The sequence below is a fragment of the Lissotriton vulgaris genome, chromosome 6, assembly GCF_964263255.1.
Source record: "Lissotriton vulgaris chromosome 6, aLisVul1.2, whole genome shotgun sequence".
NCBI classification, from domain to species: Eukaryota; Metazoa; Chordata; class Amphibia; order Caudata; family Salamandridae; genus Lissotriton; species Lissotriton vulgaris.
In genome coordinates this window covers 508,176,918-508,196,299 of record NC_141694.1, presented here as the reverse complement: position 1 = coordinate 508,196,299, position 19,382 = coordinate 508,176,918, and positions in this window count along the sequence as shown.

Here is a 19,382-nt window from a genome sequence, read left to right as displayed (position 1 = left end):
GTCTCGACCTTTCTTCAGTATTTAAGAGCCATTTCATGAATGTTATGTCATGACTCTTTCTGATAAGCATTTTTTCTAGTTTCACACTACATGTCACACTACATGCTTTGAATAAAAATATTGCTTTTTTAAATGCGTACATCACAAATGCTCATCTTTCGTGTACAGCCATTTCAAATGCATTCTATGTATTTTGGGAGGGATTTTTTACACATCATGCTTTAGATATGTTTATAGATGCTTACCATTTAGTAATATCTAACATAATAAAGTGGAGTGAATGTTGTGGATCATTTTAGAGTCCAAGCGTAATTTACCGATTCATGTCCTTATATAGGTATAATTCACATTGACCTCATATAGGCATAGAAATCATGCCCATATTTAGACATAACCCATCCAGTCCAATTACAGGCATGGTTCCTTCCACTAGTTCCAAAAAGCCACAACGATTTCTTGGAAAACTCGGCTTCAGCAGTCAGGGACATCCCTTTACTTGAATATTGATTTGTCCTAGAAATCATGGCGTTTTCAAAGAACAACCATTCCCTTGGGGTTCTTTGGTGACATTATTATGTCCGACTTTACTTCAAACTAGGCACCTTCAAGGTATAAATATGCCTACACTTGCCCTAGCAAACACACGGTGGTTCAGGAGCAGCTCGACTATCTACTTGCCCGACGCAGCTCGCTACAGCAAGTGCCGACCCTCCAGCTGACGCACTGACGGAGAAGCTGTCCTTTCTCTCTCTGAGAATCCAGCTCCAGTGTTTCCAAGCTCCCCTCATGGGGTGTTGGGAAATTGAGTCCCGAGACAGATACACCAGACCTCCTTCATTCTAAAACCAAGGTACGGAGCTGAATAGACCCTAAGAGAAATCTTGGTTAGATTCTTGGCAAAGAAAAACTAAACCTTTGCTACACGTTACTTACTTCTTCCCTCATACTTACTTATGTTAGGTACATCAGGATAGGCGTATTTTAGAAGCACCAGTTGAGTACTTTTTAGCCTTTGTTATTTATGTATGTATTTATCTATGGTCTAGGAACCATACAATGCTTTTACAGTATTATTTTATAATACTCTTCTTACTGTATGCATTATACTTTGCAATCAGTATTACTATTGTAGCAGTTCACTTTACTTGCATGAGAAAGAAGACTGTTAAATAAACCCTTTTTTTGAAAACACCCATCTCTCTATTTCTCTGCACCCCTGATGAAGCGAAGCATGCACGATTGACTGAGTAAAATATCTATCTATTGTTTCCACGACTCTGAAGATCGGTTTTATTCTTGGGGAAACAAAGTTGTCATGTTTATGCAGTTGTCAGAAACGTATCCCTTCTTGTTTATTCGAGAACGTTTTTAGTGACCTCTGAGCTAGCTGGCACTCACAAATAAGTCAAATATATTCGATAGAGACCTAGTAGACATAAGTCCTACGTCAAATCTATAGGATATGTTATTCCAATGCGCAGAGCCTATTGGGAATATAGGACTCTTTTTGGCATTTCAAACACATCCACTCAAAATCTGTTATCTCGCAAGAGTCTGTATACTTTAACTCCATTACTAACAGAAAGGTATATGAATAGCAAAAATACGTGATATGAACTGCTGTTATTCTGAGTAAAAAAGTATTGGAAAATGTGTCGGTTCTCGAAATAACATAAGACACACAAATGTTGCCGTCTTTTCTTTTAAATGTGTGTATATAATGAAGCATGGCATTAGGGTCAGTATGATGTAGTGATATGAAAATACAGCTTCTGTTATTATTATTTGGGCATCAAGTGCATGTCTCTGGTATGGATGCAATCATTCAACCAGACGCACCAATGGCTGACTGTTTACCCAAACGCCTCTCAAAGGCAGTGTTTGGTATTGCTTAGACTGTATCACAGTGGTAAATTACGCCTACACAGAACAAACATTCCCAATATTATGACAGTGTTCGTCAACCTAACTCTGCTATAAGGTACTCGTGACTGGTCACCAAAGACACATGTTTTCCTCAGATCAAAGAAAAGCAATCACCCACAAATGACTGATACAAATGCTTTCCCAATCGCTGCCGTTCCTTATGCTATGGTCATCATACAGGTCACTGTAAGCTATCGTCTGCATACTTTGCAATCCGGGGTTGTGAGTGGTGCACACATTTTTCTTTTTCTGGTCATGTACAGACCATATGTTGTTATGAGAGGTGACCAAAATCCCATTTCCTCTCACTCGTGCTATGCTTTCAATAACATTTACCCACGCATTTCAAATACACACATTTCAATAGTCTCTCCCACCGCCCTGCTGTTGCTATACAGAAAGAGAGAATAGTTTTGTGAAGTAGGATGGAGAACAAAGAAGAAAGGTCAGTGAATATCAACGGAATGACAGAAGCCATTGTAGAGCAAATGTAATAATGAAACAACCCACACGATTGCGAGACTTCACGGACAAGCTGATTTGCTTACTAGTTCCCATTGTAGTAAAGCTGTGTAGAGTATATAAAGAAAGACAAAAGTTCACAAGTGTCAGTAAATGTATACATCTGTAAGAAATATGATTTTATAAACAGCGAAGATTTTTACTGTGCCAGAATATTATCATGAACACTGTTAATGAAGGCAAGTAGATAAAAGCCTGATATTTACTGAACCTCAGAGTAAGTGGAAAATCTGAAGGGTGCATTGAAACAAATACGTCTGGGCCTGATGTAGGACGTTTGCAACAGTGAGTGCAAATGATGCACTATCCGCAATACAACACTGCGACCGATGTACTAACAGGCCGAACCAAAATGTCCGATTATCTAGGGGTCATAGGGTTCAAGAGGACTTTGCAGAGTACAAGGGGAAGTGCAAGGGGCATGTGGAGAGTAATGGGTGAGAGAGGGAGTATGGCATGCATGGAAGTGCAGGGTTAGTAAAGAGCATAAGAATAACAAGGTATGAGTGTGAGTGCAGAGTGCAAGGGGTGCAAGAGGGAATAAAATATGAAAGTGGGGCACCAGCTACAAAGGGAGAGTGCAGGTTACAAGTGAGATCATTGAGTTACAGAGAGTGTGAGGTTTAAGGGACTGGGTGAAAAGGACACGGTGGTACAAGAGTTGGGGAAGACAAGGTACAAAAGGCAGGGAAAGATCACAGAGCAAGGGCGGGGGGCATCATTCAAAAGGGAACACATGGTACATAAGAGATTGTATGGTGTCTGGAGAAGAGTAGGGTGGAAAAGGAAGTGCAGGGTGCACGCAAAAAGGGAAGTGTGCAAGATGGGTAGCGTTGGGTACAAAGGGCATACAGGTCGCAATCACAGGTTACAAGAGAGGACACATGGTGGATGGGTGAATGCGGAAAACAAGGGAGGGTGTTGACTAAAAATGGCACTGTGAGCTGCAAGGACAGCACAGGGCTCTAGAGGATGACATCGTCCAAGTGGGATTTCACGCTTCAAGGACATTCAGAGTGCCAAGGGAGCACCGAGATAAGGAGTACATGATGAAAGAAAGCTCAAAGGGGTTTCACAGGTTGTTATGGTGGGGGACCGAGGGTGCAAGGGCAGGGGGAGTACCAGATAGAGGGAAAGCATAGTTTGCTTGGATAGAGGTCCAGGTGCAGAACAGGTTCTAGGTGAGAAGGCAGGTGATAATCTAAAAGGACATGTGCAGTTTAGCACAGGGTACAATGGGGAAAGTGCAGTATGTAAGGGGAGCACATGGTTCAAGGGGCAGCTGAGAGTGCAAATGGGTGATGGATGGATGGTGTGAGGGTTAAGTGCATGGTGCTTGAGGAAATATATAGGGAACATGGATATCATTATCTTTAACACATTTCCTATATAAGTACATAAATAACATCTCTTTCTCAATACAGTAATTATTTATGAAATTGGATTTTTACCATGATATTTATCGTGACAAATTTAGCGCTTGCGTAGAGCCTGGCAAATGGCTCCTGACCCAACAGCTATGACTTCTGCTGTTCTGTCTTGGAAGACTGCCCCCATGTTTTGAGATCTCTTCTAAGCCGAGCCCCCTACTTAGCTGGCAGGAATCTCAGTGCTTTCTGTGGAACTGCCTCAGTGACAGCTCCATTGATGATTCAAAGAGAGGGGGGGAGAAGGGGAAGGGTTGATTCAGCTACCCATTAGTATCATAATCATGAACAAGAGAAAGTCAACCCCTTAGTATGCCACTCTAAAAACTCCCATAGTCTAACTAGAAATGGATATCATTAACTTTTATAAAATATCTCACACTCACTGATCAGTACAGTGGCATTCTTCATCATAGAGTTCGCCTGATACATAATGTATAGTGGTGTACTAACAACATCGACCCTCAAGGGAGCACTAATTCGGGAGTCACTTGAAGATACAATGTCTTCATGGAGCCCTAGATTTGTAATTTAATATGGGTCAGCGTGACAAGATTAGAAACTAAGGGATCGATTACAATGCCGTCCGGAAAGGTTCCGAAAGGGATTCGGATATGGTGAATCCGATTCGGAACCTATGATTCCGACCGAACTGGACACCTTTCCGGATGACCGATTACAATGCATGCATGCATGGGGAACTCATCAAACTGATTTGGGGGCATTACCTTCTTCTCCCGGACTGCCATACATGCTCTCGCAGGTCCGCCAGTCCCCCTCCCGTCGCCGCAAGCCCCACCAACGCAGAGCGGCCAGAGAGGAGTGGGAGACCACAACTCCCAGCTGTATCTGCGGCGGAAGCCAACACCGCCCTAATCCCGCCCTCATCGCGCCCGGAGGCGCATAAAGCACAGGCAGAGTCCCAGTGGAGCGGGAACTCATCAAACTGATTTGGGGGCATTACCTTCTTCTCCCGGACTGCCGTACACGCTCTCGCAGGTCCGCTGGTCCCCCTCTAGTCGCCGCAAGCCCCACCAATGAGGAGCGGCCAGACAGGAGCAGGGGACCATAACTCCCAGCTGTATCTGCGGCGGAAGCCGACACCGCCCTAATCCCGCCCTCATCGCGCCCGGAGGCGCATAAAGCGCAGGCAGAGTCCCCGCATCGCAGATTCGCGCGCAGGAGCGTCCCGGGAGAAGCCCGGGACAAGGGTGGGACCGTCTGTGGCCGTCAGGGGCCAAAGGAGGCCGGGCGGGGCCACCCCGCTTAATGTCTGACTATTGCCTTGATGAGTATCTGTTTGTGAGTAATCATATGCTTCGTGAACATTAGACAGACTGTTTTTAGAGCCATACTTGGAATCGGGCATTAGTGACTGTTTTTTTACCATTGTACAATTCCCTGATGACTTATAGTATGATTTGAGAGTATACTGGCATAAATTCTATAGCTATCTCATCATGGATTACATTATTAGCTTTTTTTTTAATATATGTATATATTTTTTTATTGTAAGTTACAGCATCCATCTATACAAATATACAAACCTATATTTAGCTGATCTGTTTATGTTGTGAAGTGAAGTTTTGTACAGTTGGTTTTCTTCTGAGAGATTAGAACTATATATTGCTACTGATTCGTGAGTACTGGGTGTCTGTGTTAGCTGATAGTGGTTTTCAAATGGCAAGACGGAAAGCTGGCGCTGGCCCTGTGATGGTTGGGACCATAGATGCATATTTGACCAGGGCAGAATCTGCCATTAATAAAGAAATTTTATTGACTGAACGTAGGCTATCCCTTGATCCCACCCATAGTAGGTTATCCACTACCTCAGTACTTTTAGACACCCAGAACCAAACTACACCTCCCTTGGGACAAGATAGGTCCCCCCAGAAAGTGGCTGGTACATTGCAATTAAATGACAGTACGCTTTCTGGGACTTCAGACTCAATATCTAGTCCGGTTAAATATAAGTTACGGGAAAGAACTCAGAAAAACAGTTGGTCTCTACTCGCCCAAAGAAACCTAGTGTTATCCCCCCTAAAAACGGGGTATGTAAACAAGGACGCTCAGGTTTAGGGAACAAACGAACAGTAACTGTAGACATACATAACGCTGATAAGGAGGAGCATAGGGATCTGCTCAATACAGTCCAGTTTAATGGAAACATAATGATTACTGGGTCTGGCGTATGTGATTTCTGGGTGAAACTGGAGAGTGTGGTAAAATCTTTGCTAGAACCTATCATAACAAAATTGTGCGGGGTAGAATCCAGGTTAGAATTATTGGAATCTTCATTGACCAATTTCTCAAGCCCTGTTTGTACAGCACACGCACCAAACCCTAAATCTCGATCTTTGGGTGTGATCTATAGGATAATCGGTCCTGGTGATAGTGTGGCAGTTCCTGAGTCAACTAACACTAGGCAGACTGTGACAAGGGGTGCAAGCAAATCGCTAGAAACTCCCAGTAATAAATCTCCCACGGTGGGACCTGTATCTACCAGTAAGAATCCTCCCTTACTAGACTCAGCTTGAAGGTCAGTTCAGAGGTCGGCTGAGGGACCCAAGATGGTTCAAAGACCTGTAGTAATTGATCTTCCGCCTCAGGCCACTCCCTATGTTGCTATTTTGACCCACGTCCCTGCCCTTTCAGTAGGAGAGTCTGAAAGTTGTAAACAACTACTTAATAAGACTGTGTTTTGGCTTACCCAAAATACCTTTGAGGGTGTGAACATCATTAATAATATAATAATGGTAGTTGGATTGGTAGCTTTAAGAAGATTGGGAGCGGGACTGCAATATAATTAATTTTGACAATCCTCATAATGCCGCCCGCTTGTTTTCAGGAGGTCCCAGTCCACAGTGGCCACGGAGTACTGATATCAAACTTCTGATGGTTTTCTATAGGCCTTCACCATGGAGGAACATGGGCGGATCTAATTTTGAGGAAAACTCGTGGATGGGAGACTGTTTTAGGGCGAGAACTTTTTCTCATCATGCTCCCCTGCAGTTTCCCCAAAATACACATAGTAACTCAACTATCACGGGATGCAGTTTACCACGGGATAGTATGAAAGAATATCGGGCCTGGAAACCTGCGATTGACATGAAGTAATTGACGCTACAGTTGGAGGGAGAGCGTGTGCCACAGGTGCTGTAGTGGCTGCAGCAACCAAGGGAAGTTCAAATAACCTTATTTCTTGGAATATTGCAGGGTTAGCTGTGAAACTAAAGGATCCTACCTGGATTATCTATATCAAGCAATTATTGATAATATGTTTCCAAGAAACCTGGTCGGTTGACAGCAATCTTCATTTAGAAGGCTATACAGCGCATTTTGTCCCAGCTGCCGCTTCTACTAGGGGAAGAGCCAAGGGGGGTTTGGTTATTTACGTTTCGGTAGCTCTGGCGTGTAAAGTACGTAGAATTAACACATCTAATCCAGGTATTCTACCTCTTACTCTAACGAGAGTCGCTCAATGATTTGATTAATGATTTTGATCTGATAACTACTATGGCTTTGATGGACCCTCATATTATTTTTGAGGTTCCTACTTTCAAGGGTCATGAAAGGGGGACATTTATTGATTTTATGTTGATCTCGTCTCCTATGCAGTCCTTTGTGGACTCTTTTCTAATTGAGGTGAATGAATTGAGCAATCATAATCCCCTCTCATTACACATAATGGGTCCCTGGATTACAAAAAGGGGATTAAAAAGTAACTGGGGACTAATAAGCACAACATATGGGAAGCGCAGACTTAAGTGGACTCAAGTTGCCCCGGGGGTATTTTATAACGATATTAAATCTGTCTGCGCCGAAGAAATTAGTATATGTACCCAAGACGGGCAGCATCATTCCAATGTGCTAGCAGCTTTTAAATCTATTTCAGATAGGGTTACGGAAGTGTTATCTGTGCATGTAAAAAAACAGACTAATGTGGGCCCTAAATGGTTTGATGAGAGTTGTTCCAAAGCTGCACGGAGTCAAAGGGTAGTCCTAGCCTCCCATCCAAGAATACAAGCGGATGTAATAGTTTGTCGCAGGAACTACAAACAAGCATTAGCTAAACGGAAGAAAACTCTCAGGATGGAGGCATTGAATGAACTTTTGGATCCCGAAATTCTTAGGAATAGTTCCAAGTTTTGGGGCCCACTAAAAAAATCATTTCTAGTCCAGGAGTCAGGAGACGGGCTTGAATGTCATATAGCTAAGGAAGACTGGGAGGCTCACTTTGATCATATGTATGACTGTCCCATAGAAGAGGAGTATAGTAGTCTAACACCTGACCTTAATAGCACAAAAATTATAATTAGTAGAGGGGAGATATGCGAAGGAATCCTTGGTCTAACAGCTGGTAAAACACCTGGACCAGATGGAATCCCTCCAGACTTATATGAATCTGATCCCTCCTTTTGGGCACCAATCCTTGAATCTGTTTTTAATGCTGCAGTACATAGTGGATGCCCACAGTCCTGGGGGGTCTCCAGTATTGCACCAGTTTTTAAGAAAGGGGATAAAAGCAGTCCTCACTGCTATTGACCCATATCACTTTTGGACTCGATGGTGAAAGTTTTGAGGGGGGTACTCCTGCAGAGACTTATTACTTGGGCTGAAGACAATAATATTATGTCTGACTCCCAGTATGGTTTCTGCAGGGGACGCTCTACCACTACGCAGTGCCTCAACCTTTATTTAATATTAACCAAATATACAGTTGCATATAAGGGGACCATCCATCTTGCCTTCATGGATCTGTCCTCAGCTTTTGATTGTGTAAACAGGCAGAAGCTTTGGCGGTCCATGTGGGCAAGGGGGGTTGATGCTGGCATTGTGAACCTCCTAGAAGATCTACATAGATCCACTCGAGCTAATGTGAGGTTTTCTCAGGACCTGAGTGTAACTAGAGATTTTAATATTAAAAGGGGAGTCTACCAAGGATGTATACTGGCTCCCTTTTTGTTTAATTTTTATATAAATGATCTAGATAGTGTTTTACAAGAGGTGGGGGGCCGTTTGCCCCAGAGTTGTTCGTCGGGGCATTCTGGTCCTACTATACGCGAACGATGCGGTCCTCGTATCGAGGACCGAAAAAGGCCTTCAAGCTCTTTTAATTGCTTTTGAGTCCTTTATGTTAGATAGAGACCTTACAATAAATAATTCAAAATCTTATATCATGCAAGTAGGTAAGCCACCAAGACAGAATTTCCAATTTAACGTGGGCGGTGCAATAATCCCCACATCTAGCACTTTTTCCTATTTAGGAGTCCTATTCGATAATAAATTAAACTGGGGCCCGCATGTTCTGAAAAAGAAGGGTGAAGTTGAGAGAGTGAATGCTTCAATCTTTAGCTTCGCTTCTAAATTGGGGAATAAGCCCACTGGTGCAATGCTGCAATTATATAATGCTAAGTCTGTGGCTACCGCTACATTCGTTAGCAAAATTTGGGGGTACGCACGAGGTGAGCAGCTCCAGATAGTGGAGAACATGTTCTTAAAACGTTTACTGTGTCTCCCGCAAGGTACATCCAACTTAGCTGCTCATGAAGAACTAGGGGTTCAATATGTTAGTGATATTTTTTCATTACGTCCATTGACCTGTTGGCTGAAATTATGGTTAAATCCAGACATCCCCTGACGCATTTGATTTTAGAAGATTGTCTCTCCATGGATAATGCTATGACTATACCCTGGCTGAAATATTTAAAGACCAGTTTTCTGAGCATAGGACGGGTAGAGGTATTTGAAACCCCTGTTTGTAAATGGCATTCCTCATGGAAAGGAGAACATCAAGGGAAGCCTTAGAGGTTCAGAAATCGAGTGTCAGAACATATGTCATGCTAAAAACTACCCCATTTATTGAACCTTATCTAATGGGCTCATTGACTTCATATGAGAAATTTTTATTGACCAGATTTCGAATGAACCAATTTTATCACATGCTTGTTAGACCCCAAAGAACTAGTTTTAATAATGATGCAGCACCCTGCGTCTGCGACGGAAAGTCTCTGCAGGATATGCTGCATTTTATGTTTTTATGTACATATTATGAATTTCCCCGCAAACACTATCTGGTCCCTCTTTTAAAGAAACTTAATTTTTACCAGATTAGACCTGCCATGATGTATCTTCAACTTTTGCATAGTGACAGTATTCTTTTTGTTTTAGAATTTTTTTAATCAATTTTAGAATATAGAAAATGCCTGGACTGCTAATGAATTTTATCAAAATGTATTCTGTATTTAGATATCCTACTATAACATGTATCAATGTAAACTGTTTCTAATTTTGTACTATTGTCTTTTGGATGCTGTATATTGTACTTTTGTGGTTTTTAAACAAAAACCGAAATAAAGTTTTATTGTATTGTATTGATTACAATGCAAGGAAACTGTTTGGGCTGTCCGAATCGCTTATAAATGGCAGTTGGACAGCCCGAGTCATTCAGAGCTGAATCATACAGCTCTATGGACACGGTTTTCAAACTAGCGTGTACCATGACTGATTAGGACAGCCGTTCCGATTTCGTTGGCCCGACGCGAAACAGTTGTCGGAATCTGACTTTGGGGGCCCGTAGCAGGCCGCCCTTCACCTGTAGTCCTCTGGTTGGAGCCCTCAGGGGGTATCCAAGGGACCCCTTTTACCAACTACGCACAGTGTGGCAGGCACCATGGGGTGCCTATCACATGGTGAATGGTTTTCCCAGACTACCCCTTTTTGCATTGGGAGCTTGTGTTCTCGTTCAGAACACAGACTCCAATTGAAGTCAATACGAGTCTGACTGAACAATGTACGGAAGCATCGTAATCGGTCGGTTGGACTCGCAGGACCTGAGTTGGTCGGAAACGATTCCGAAGAGTTTCCAGATGGCATCACTGTCGACCCCTAAGGGTGAAGCTTTTGAGGTTTTATTACTTGAGCATCGATTTACGACACAGTCTTTGATCTTAGAACTAGGGCTCCAGTGTAGCTAAGCTGCAGTGAAGGAATGGATGAATTTACATGCCATGTTTCTCCTTCCATCTGAATACTCACCATTGGTGTGATGGACATCTCGTGGTCATCACTACACTATAATTAACCCAAATACGATTATGAATAAAGAAGACACTACACATGCAAGCAGGTATGATATTTTTTATTCGATCACTGAGAAGTGCCAATGCCAAAACAGCCATAATGTGACAATAGAATGAGAGGATATGTGAAAAAGCGCCTCTTTTTGTATGTTAAATCTCATATTGTTGTAGACTAGCGTTGCTGTTTTGTTTTTTAACTCTGTACATGAGAGCACTGCTGTCCAGTCAACAGTATATGTGCTCTGACCTCTTCAATATGGCACAAACGGCTAATTCCTAATTGCCATGTTTAATTTTACATTAAACATACACAGTAACAGTAACACAGGAAAACAGATTCTCACAATAATTTGAAGAACAGATTAGTTCTCAAAATATTAAGAGTGATCAATCAGACCAATTCAACCGGCTTCACACAGTACAGATCAATGTTCTTTTTTCTGTTTGGAAACCAACACACATATCAAACAAGCATTTACAATGCAATGGTCTCGGCATTATTAAAGGTAGAGCTATTGGCATTGCTCATGACATTTTTTTATAAATCATAAGTAAATGGCATTGTCATTTACATTGCCAATAGGCAGGTCCAGGGGCACCTAAGTCTTCCTTTCTCCCTCGTAGTGCGACTGGGTGGTAGCTGCCCAATAAGGAGCGGCAAATAAGGTGGAGCATAGCCGAGGATGGAAATGAGTGTCCCAAATGCAACATGTGAATTATGCACAAGGCCTTCTAATATCGATATGGTGAAGTCAGGTTTAACAATATGTTTTAAACAACTAGCTACTTGGCTGGGGAGAGAAAATAAAATATGCGCAATATGATTCATGGCAAATAACACTGTTTGCACACTTGCAAAGTTTATATCAATTGTGTAAACATACCCCACCATGGAAAGGCTGCCATTTCTCAACGCACACTGCAACACAGTAATTATTACACGCAAACTAGTAAATTGTGCTTTTGCTATGCTTATTCCTAAACAACATTTAGTAAATGTACATGTTAGCGTTTTTTGCCTCGAAGCAATTATCACGTTGGCTGTGCCTTTGTTTTTGAATTCTGAAAAACACGAGCATGTGTGTGTCGACTTCACGAGATATTAAAAGTTAATCTCTGTAGTAAATGGGATGCCCACGATCGTAATCCGCGGGCTACAATACAGGAGGGGCTCTTGTGAGCCACACACTCTTTAACAACAGCACAATTGAGGACGACTGAAACAACTGCATATAAATTCGTTTTTTTTTCCGGGCGTGTTCTTTAGTGCCTTAAGCACCTGCTGGATGAGAATCATAGGTGTCACAACCTCATTTCCTTGCTTGCACAAATTGCACATTAAGAAGATTACAAGTGGGGCATTTCTTCCTCAGCTCGTGATACAGAAATTATTGTTCTACAGCTACAAGAAAATACTGTTTCAGTTCGCGGGTCTGATCCAAAATGAACAACTGGACCCCCGCAGGTCTAGCTGCAATGGTAAAATATACAAAATATTCTGCTTTGCTAAGAAGTGTATGCTATTAAAAACCCCACAGAGTAAGCGCTGAGATTCTAATCAGGTCTAAAGCATGTCTAGAAAAAACCCTCTAACCGGTGCTCAAGTGTCTACATCTACAGTGTTGAGAGCCGAATAACTAGGGAAATAATAAATGCAAAATGAAAACAAAACACTTACATCGTCCTCGCGCGCTCCGTGGACGGCCGCAGCCCCGGGTCTGCCTCGGCCGGTCCTGCAGTAAGGGGCACGGCGCATGCGTAAGCCCGAAACCTTCAATGGGGCACGGCGCATGCGCAAGCAGCGGGAGGTATAGCTAGCGTCTCAGCTTCCGAGGAGGAAAGCGCGTTCGCGCACGCGTGGCCGGCTCAAATCGCCTTGCGCGCGGCCAGGACTGTCCTCCTGGGAAGCTGAGCCGCTAACAATAAGGTCTCTGGCGAGAGCGAGCTTCGCTCGCTTCTAGCCGAGACCTAATAAATAAAAAGGGGAAATAACAACACAGGTTTGCGCAATCCTGTGTCATTATTTCTCCTTTTTATCATCATTGCTAAAAGTACCTGTTATGTCAAATGATATGATGCAAGTATCTGTTGTTATCTTTTCTCTTCTCTGCTTTGTTTGCCATTAGTACTTGTAGAACTAATTGATATGTGTATTGGTTTCCAAACAGAAAAAATAAATGGATCTATACATGTGTATACACTGAATACTGGAAGTTAGATATTGGTCAGGTTATGTTGTGCCTGAGGATCTGCTTTTAAGGTTTACAACGTATGGAATTGTTTTTGTCTGGATGGGTATGAATTATTTGAACCATGAAGATATGGCTGTGTGACTTTGAAATTGAGTTCGAACTTGTAGGAGTTCCGATTTCCTTCAGTATGTTTTGGTAATTATTAATAATGTAAAGCTTAAGTAAAATATATTTTTGAGAATAAAAAAACAATAGAATTGGTCTGAATTATGACTTTTTGTATTTTGAGAATTATTCGGTTTTTCAAATTATTTTGAGGAGCTGTTTTCAGGAATTAATGTATGGTACTCCCCTGGGTTGCTTCTCCATATCTATTTTTTTAGGGGCCCTCTCTTTTGTCCTAATTTTACATTAAAGCCACTGGATATGTTGCAGGAAATACACCAATGGCATGGAAGATTAAATGCTTCCTGTGGGTTAAAGTGCATGCTATGCCATCTGTTTGGCTGACATGGGAAACACGGCTTCACACCTACATGTGTGGCCTGACTGCTGCAGCTTTAAAACTGCAGGCAGACCTGAGGAAACCTTACTTTTGAATATTAAGTAAGCCATACCTAAGTAGGCTATGTAGTCCACAAGTTAGATTGTCAATATCGTTCGTGACAGAGTATTCCATCCGCCGAGATCTAAATAAGGCTCATAGTTCAAATGCGTAGGGTTTATTAAAATACAAAATGATAACGAATATAAGAAAAAGCATCAAATTTCCATACCTACCAGAGTCAGTCTGTTGAATCATTTTGTAAACTGTTGCATGAGGTGAAAAAACAGTAGTCTTTAGGTCAAACACAGATACAATTCCTGACACAGACATGGTGCTTATTGCAGAGACTGAATCCAAACCCATTACAGACTCAATCGTGTTGCCTTTCATTTAAACTATCAAAAAGAATTTATAAACAGACATAAAGAAACAAAGGGTACTTTCATGCTAAAGATTGTCCTGTGCTTCATTGGTTCTCTCACTCTGCCCCACTTCTATATTCACTTTCTATGAATATTCCTTAGCTGGGTATTGTATTTGAGAGAAAATTCCCCTTATTGAGTGGTTGACCCCATTTTCTTTCTGAAAGCTCTTTCTCAGTGTTATACTTTTTCCACTGAGCCAATGCTGCCAGTGCCCAGTGTCTGTGCTCTAACTCCTAAAACATATGAACCTTGACTAATGCTTAATTGGTCTATTTAACTTTTTATAGGACCATGGTGTATGATGTAGAAGTACACCCATGACGTGGAAAGTTAAATGTCACCCGTGGTCTGCACCACTTATTGTGCCATCCACTAGTGTGACAAAGGAAAACATGGCTGCAGGCCTAATACTGTAGAATGACTGCTGCAGTGTAAAACCTGCAACGTGACCTGTTAAAATAACCCTTTTTGACAGGTAAATCCTCCCTTCTAAATATTAGTAAGTCACTCCTATTTAGACTTTTCAGGTTGCAAGGCATGACACATGGGATTTTAAAGTGGAACTTGCAGAAAAACATATTACTCTGTACATATGATGGCAGGGATCCTTTGGGCGGAATAGCCCACATAGTGCTAGCCACGAATGATATGGATATGGTCCAGAACTGCAGCTACAACCAAGCGTAACAGGATGACTATTAAGGGAAGCGTGGCAGGATCATTATGAGAGGAATTTGAGGACTTGAAAGCAGAAGACGTCACTCACCAGGAGAGGGCATATCCCCATGGACAGAGCTGACCTCTGCGTCCAGCAGTCGAGATGCAACGGTGAAGCCGGGCGTTGTTCGGAGGCCATTGGCACAGTTGTTTGCTTGTTGGGAGCGTGGCCCTTGATCCCAGCTCGAGAGGGAGTGCGGATCAGTGGGGGCTGTGGGCTCGCCCCAATCGGCTCACGGAGGATCCTTGGAGGGAGCGGGTGTTGCAGGTCCCGCCAACTCGCTCTGACCTGGCAGCCCCTCATCTAGTCCCACCCGCACACCGAAGAGGCACATCAGGCCAGCAGCGGAAAAAGACACTGGGAGCTGCCTCTGCTGTGAGGAGACAGCACTGCTCGTATCTGCCCCTCTCTCACTGCTTCTCTCTCGCCGGTCCTCCTCGCTTGTGCCGATGTATGTGGTGTTCCCATGAAGCACAGGGTCAGACTGATTTGCATATAGCCATGTCTGAACTGGGGTGGCAGAGTGGGCTAAAGAACGGTGATGGATTAAACCCAGATCTTTTGACTGAGTGTGAGTGTTTGATTGATTCAGATGCTCCGTCCATCACCACCCCCTTTTGTACCGCTTTTGGCCGCCATAAGTGTGGCAGGGTATACTCAGACGTGAGTCCCTTGCTCACTTTGCCACTGGATTCAAGCAAGCCGGGCTGAAGACAGCTGGAATGCCAGAAACCGGTCCTCAGAAGCTTGTTTCCGGACCAGGGTAGACATGGCTTGGCAGTTCGGGCTGTACTGTTCCCATGAGGCACAGGGTCAGACTGATTTGCATATAGCCATGTCTGAACTGGGGTGGCAGAGTGGGCTAAAGAACGGTGATGGATTAAACCCAGATCTTTTGACTGGGTGTGAGTGTTTGATTGATTTAGATGCTCCGTCCATCACCACCCCCTTTTGTACCGCTTTTGGCTGCCATAAGTGTGGCAGGGTATACTCAGACGTGAGTCCCTTGCTCACTTTGCCACTGGATTCAAGCAAGCCGGGCTGAAGATGGCTGGAATGCCAAAAACCGTCCCTCGGAAGCTTGTTTCGGGTCCAGGGAAGACATGGCTTGGCAGTTCGGGCTGTACTGTTCCCATGAGGCACAGGGTCAGACTGATTTGCATATAGCCATGTCTGAACTGTGGTGGCAGAGTGGGCTAAAGAACGGTGATGGATTAAACCCAGATCTTTTGACTAGGTGTGAGTGTTTGATTGATTCAGATGCTCCGTCCATCACCACCCCCTTTTGTACCGCTTTTGGCCGCCATAAGTGTGGCAGGGTATACTCAGACGTGAGTCCCTTGCTCACCGAGAAGTGTGGCTCAGGGGTTAGAGGCGGCAGACCTGGAGCTTGAGTTCGGCCCGGGACCAGGGTTCAATTCCCCGCCTCGGCGGGTCTTGGGCTCAAAAATTCCACAGACTCGTTAATTCTCGCTCCCGTGCCTTCTCGACTCACGGGTTCACACTCTGCGACTCTGGGCAATAGCTTGCTTAACATCCACAACGGCCCCTCGCGGTGGGATGCCTGGCTTTCACCTTGTGGATACCCTGCCAGAGTATCTCACAGGGGAATACCAGGACGGGTTCCCTAAGCAAGCGCTGAGATGCCCCAGGGTAAGTTGTGTGCTATATAAGTTTCATTCATTTCATTTCACTTTGCCACTGGATTCAAGCAAGCCGGGCTGAAGACGGCTGGAATGCCAGAAACCGGTCCTCGGAAGCTTGTTTCCGGTCCAGGGAAGACATGGCTTGGCAGTTCGGGCTGTACTGTTCCCATGAGGCACAGGGTCAGACTGATTTGCATATAGCCATGTCTGAACTGGGGTGGCAGAGTGGGCTAAAGAACGGTGATGGATTAAACCCAGATCTTTTGACTTGGTGTGAGTGTTTGATTGATTCAGATGCTCCGTCCATCACCACCCCCTTTTGTACCGCTTTTGGCCGCCATAAGTGTGGCAGGGTATACTCAGACGTGAGTCCCTTGCTCACTTTGCCACTGGATTCAAGCAAGCGGGGCTGAAGACGGCTGGAATGCCAAAAACCGGCCCTCGGAAGCTTGTTTCGGGTCCAGGGAAGACATGGCTTGGCAGTTTGGGCTGTACTGTTCCCATGAGGCACAGGGTCAGACTGATTTGCATATAGCTATGTCTGAACTGGGTTGGCAGAGTGGGCTAAAGATTGGTGATGGATTAAACCCAGATCTTTTGACTGGGTGTGAGTGTTTGATTGATTCAGATGCTCCGTCCATCACCACCCCCTTTTGTACCGCTTTTGGCCGCCATAAGTGTGGCAGGGTATACTCAGACGTGAGTCCCTTGCTCACTTTGCCACTGGATTCAAGCAAGCCGGGCTGAAGACGGCTGGAATGCCAGATCCCGGTCCTCGGAAGCTTGTTTCCGGTCCAGGGAAGACATGGCTTGGCAGTTCGGGCTGTACTGTTCCCATGAGGCACAGGGTCAGACTGATTTGCATATAGCCATGTCTGAACTGGGGTGGCAGAGTGGGCTAAAGAATGGTGATGGATTAAACCCAGATCTTTTGACTGGGTGTGAGTGTTTGATTGATTCAGATGCTCCGTCCATCACCACTCCCTTTTGTACCGCTTTTGGCCGCCATAAGTGTGGCAGGGTATACTCAGACGTGAGTCCCTTGCTCACTTTGCCACTGGATTCAAGCTAGCCGGGCTGAAGATGGCTGGAATGCCAGAAACCGGTCCTCGGAAGCTTGTTTCCGGTCCAGGGAAGACATGGCTTGGCAGTTCGGGCTGTACTGTTCCCATGATGCACAGGGTCAGACTGATTTGCATATAGCCATGTCTGAACTTGGGTGGCAGAGTGGGCTAAAGAACGGTGATGGATTAAACCCATATCTTTTGAATGGGTGTGAGTGTTTGATTGATCCAGATGCTCCGTCCATCACCACCCCCTTTTGTACCGCTTTTGGCCGCCGTAAGCGTGGCAGGGTATACTCAGACGTGTGTCCCTTGCTCACTTTGCCACTGGATTCAAGCAAGCCGGGCTGAAGACGGCTGGAATGCCAGAAAACGGTCCTCGGAAGCTTCTTTCCGGTCCAGGGAAGACATGGCTTGGCAGTTCGGGCTGTACTGTTCCCATGAGGCACAGGGTCAGACTGATTTGCATATAGCCATGTCTGAACTGGGGTGGCAGAGTGGGCTAAAGAACGGTGATGGATTAAACCTAGATCTTTTGACTGGGTGTGAGTGTTTGATTGATTAGGATGCTACGTCCATCACCACCCCCTTTTGTACCGCTTTGGGCCGCCATAAGTGTGGCAGGGTATACTCAGACGAGAGTCCCTTGCTCACTTTGCCACTGCATTCAAGCAAGCCGGGCTGAAGACGGCTGGAATGCCAGAAACCGGCCCTCGGAAGCTTGTTTCCGGTCCAGGGAAGACATGGCTTGGCAGTTCGGGCTGTACTGTTCCCATGAACACAGGGTCAGACTGATTTGCATATAGCCATGTCTGAACTGGGGTGGCAGAGTGGGCTAGAGAACGGTGATGGATTAAACCCAGATCTTTTGACTGGGTGTGAGTGTTTGATTGATTCAGATGCTCCGTCCATCACCACCCCCTTTTGTACCGCGATGTATGTGGAGTGGCGCTGAGGCACAGCGGGGGACCGCGAGCTTAGTGGCAGCGGGGAGCATAGTGGCAACTGGAACCAGGATTGGTGAAGACGGCCGTTTGGACCCCCCCGGGGAGCGCTGACATTGGAGAATAGTGCAACATTTCATGCAGATTATTAAACTGCTTCATTATTTCCTTTATTCTTTTATACTTTGATCCAATGACTCATTGGGGGGCTCATCAAAATGGTGGAAATTGTATCGGTGAAGCAATAGAGAACAACAACAACAACAAAGGTGAGAGGCGCTTCCCCTCTTTTGGGATAAACCCAGACCACATCCTCCTTGGCTAAACAACAACCGCTGAAACTAAAATAGGACTAATACTAGAGCAAAAAAGAAGACTAAAACCTGCAGTCCTTGATCTATGGAAATAGAAACAGGACCACATTGGTGAATAGGATGCTTGGTACAAATAAGGCGGCCATATTGGAGAAGCACCAATGCAAGGATATTTCCCACTCCCTTCGCCAGCCGATCACAAGATCCAGTGAAAACAGGTCAGAATGTTCATGCTATGCCGCTAACTTCACACCATTAGCCATTATCATCTGTTATTTTATCTCAATAGTCACCACAGTAGATACATAATAGTATAATATAAACTTCACAATAGTCGTCGGTCCGTTAACTTTTTCACCAATAGACCTTAGCATCTATTATTGTATCTCAATAGTCATTGCAATAGATAAATATTAGTCACATCGCACTAGTCGTCGGCAGTTCTCCATCTCCCTAAGCCCCTCTCCACACAATATAACGCTGACTGTTTACAGAAAGTCACCCGCGCAACATCTCACTAAATCCCCCACACTTATGATGGAGCTCACAGGCACACACACTTATACCATCACCTA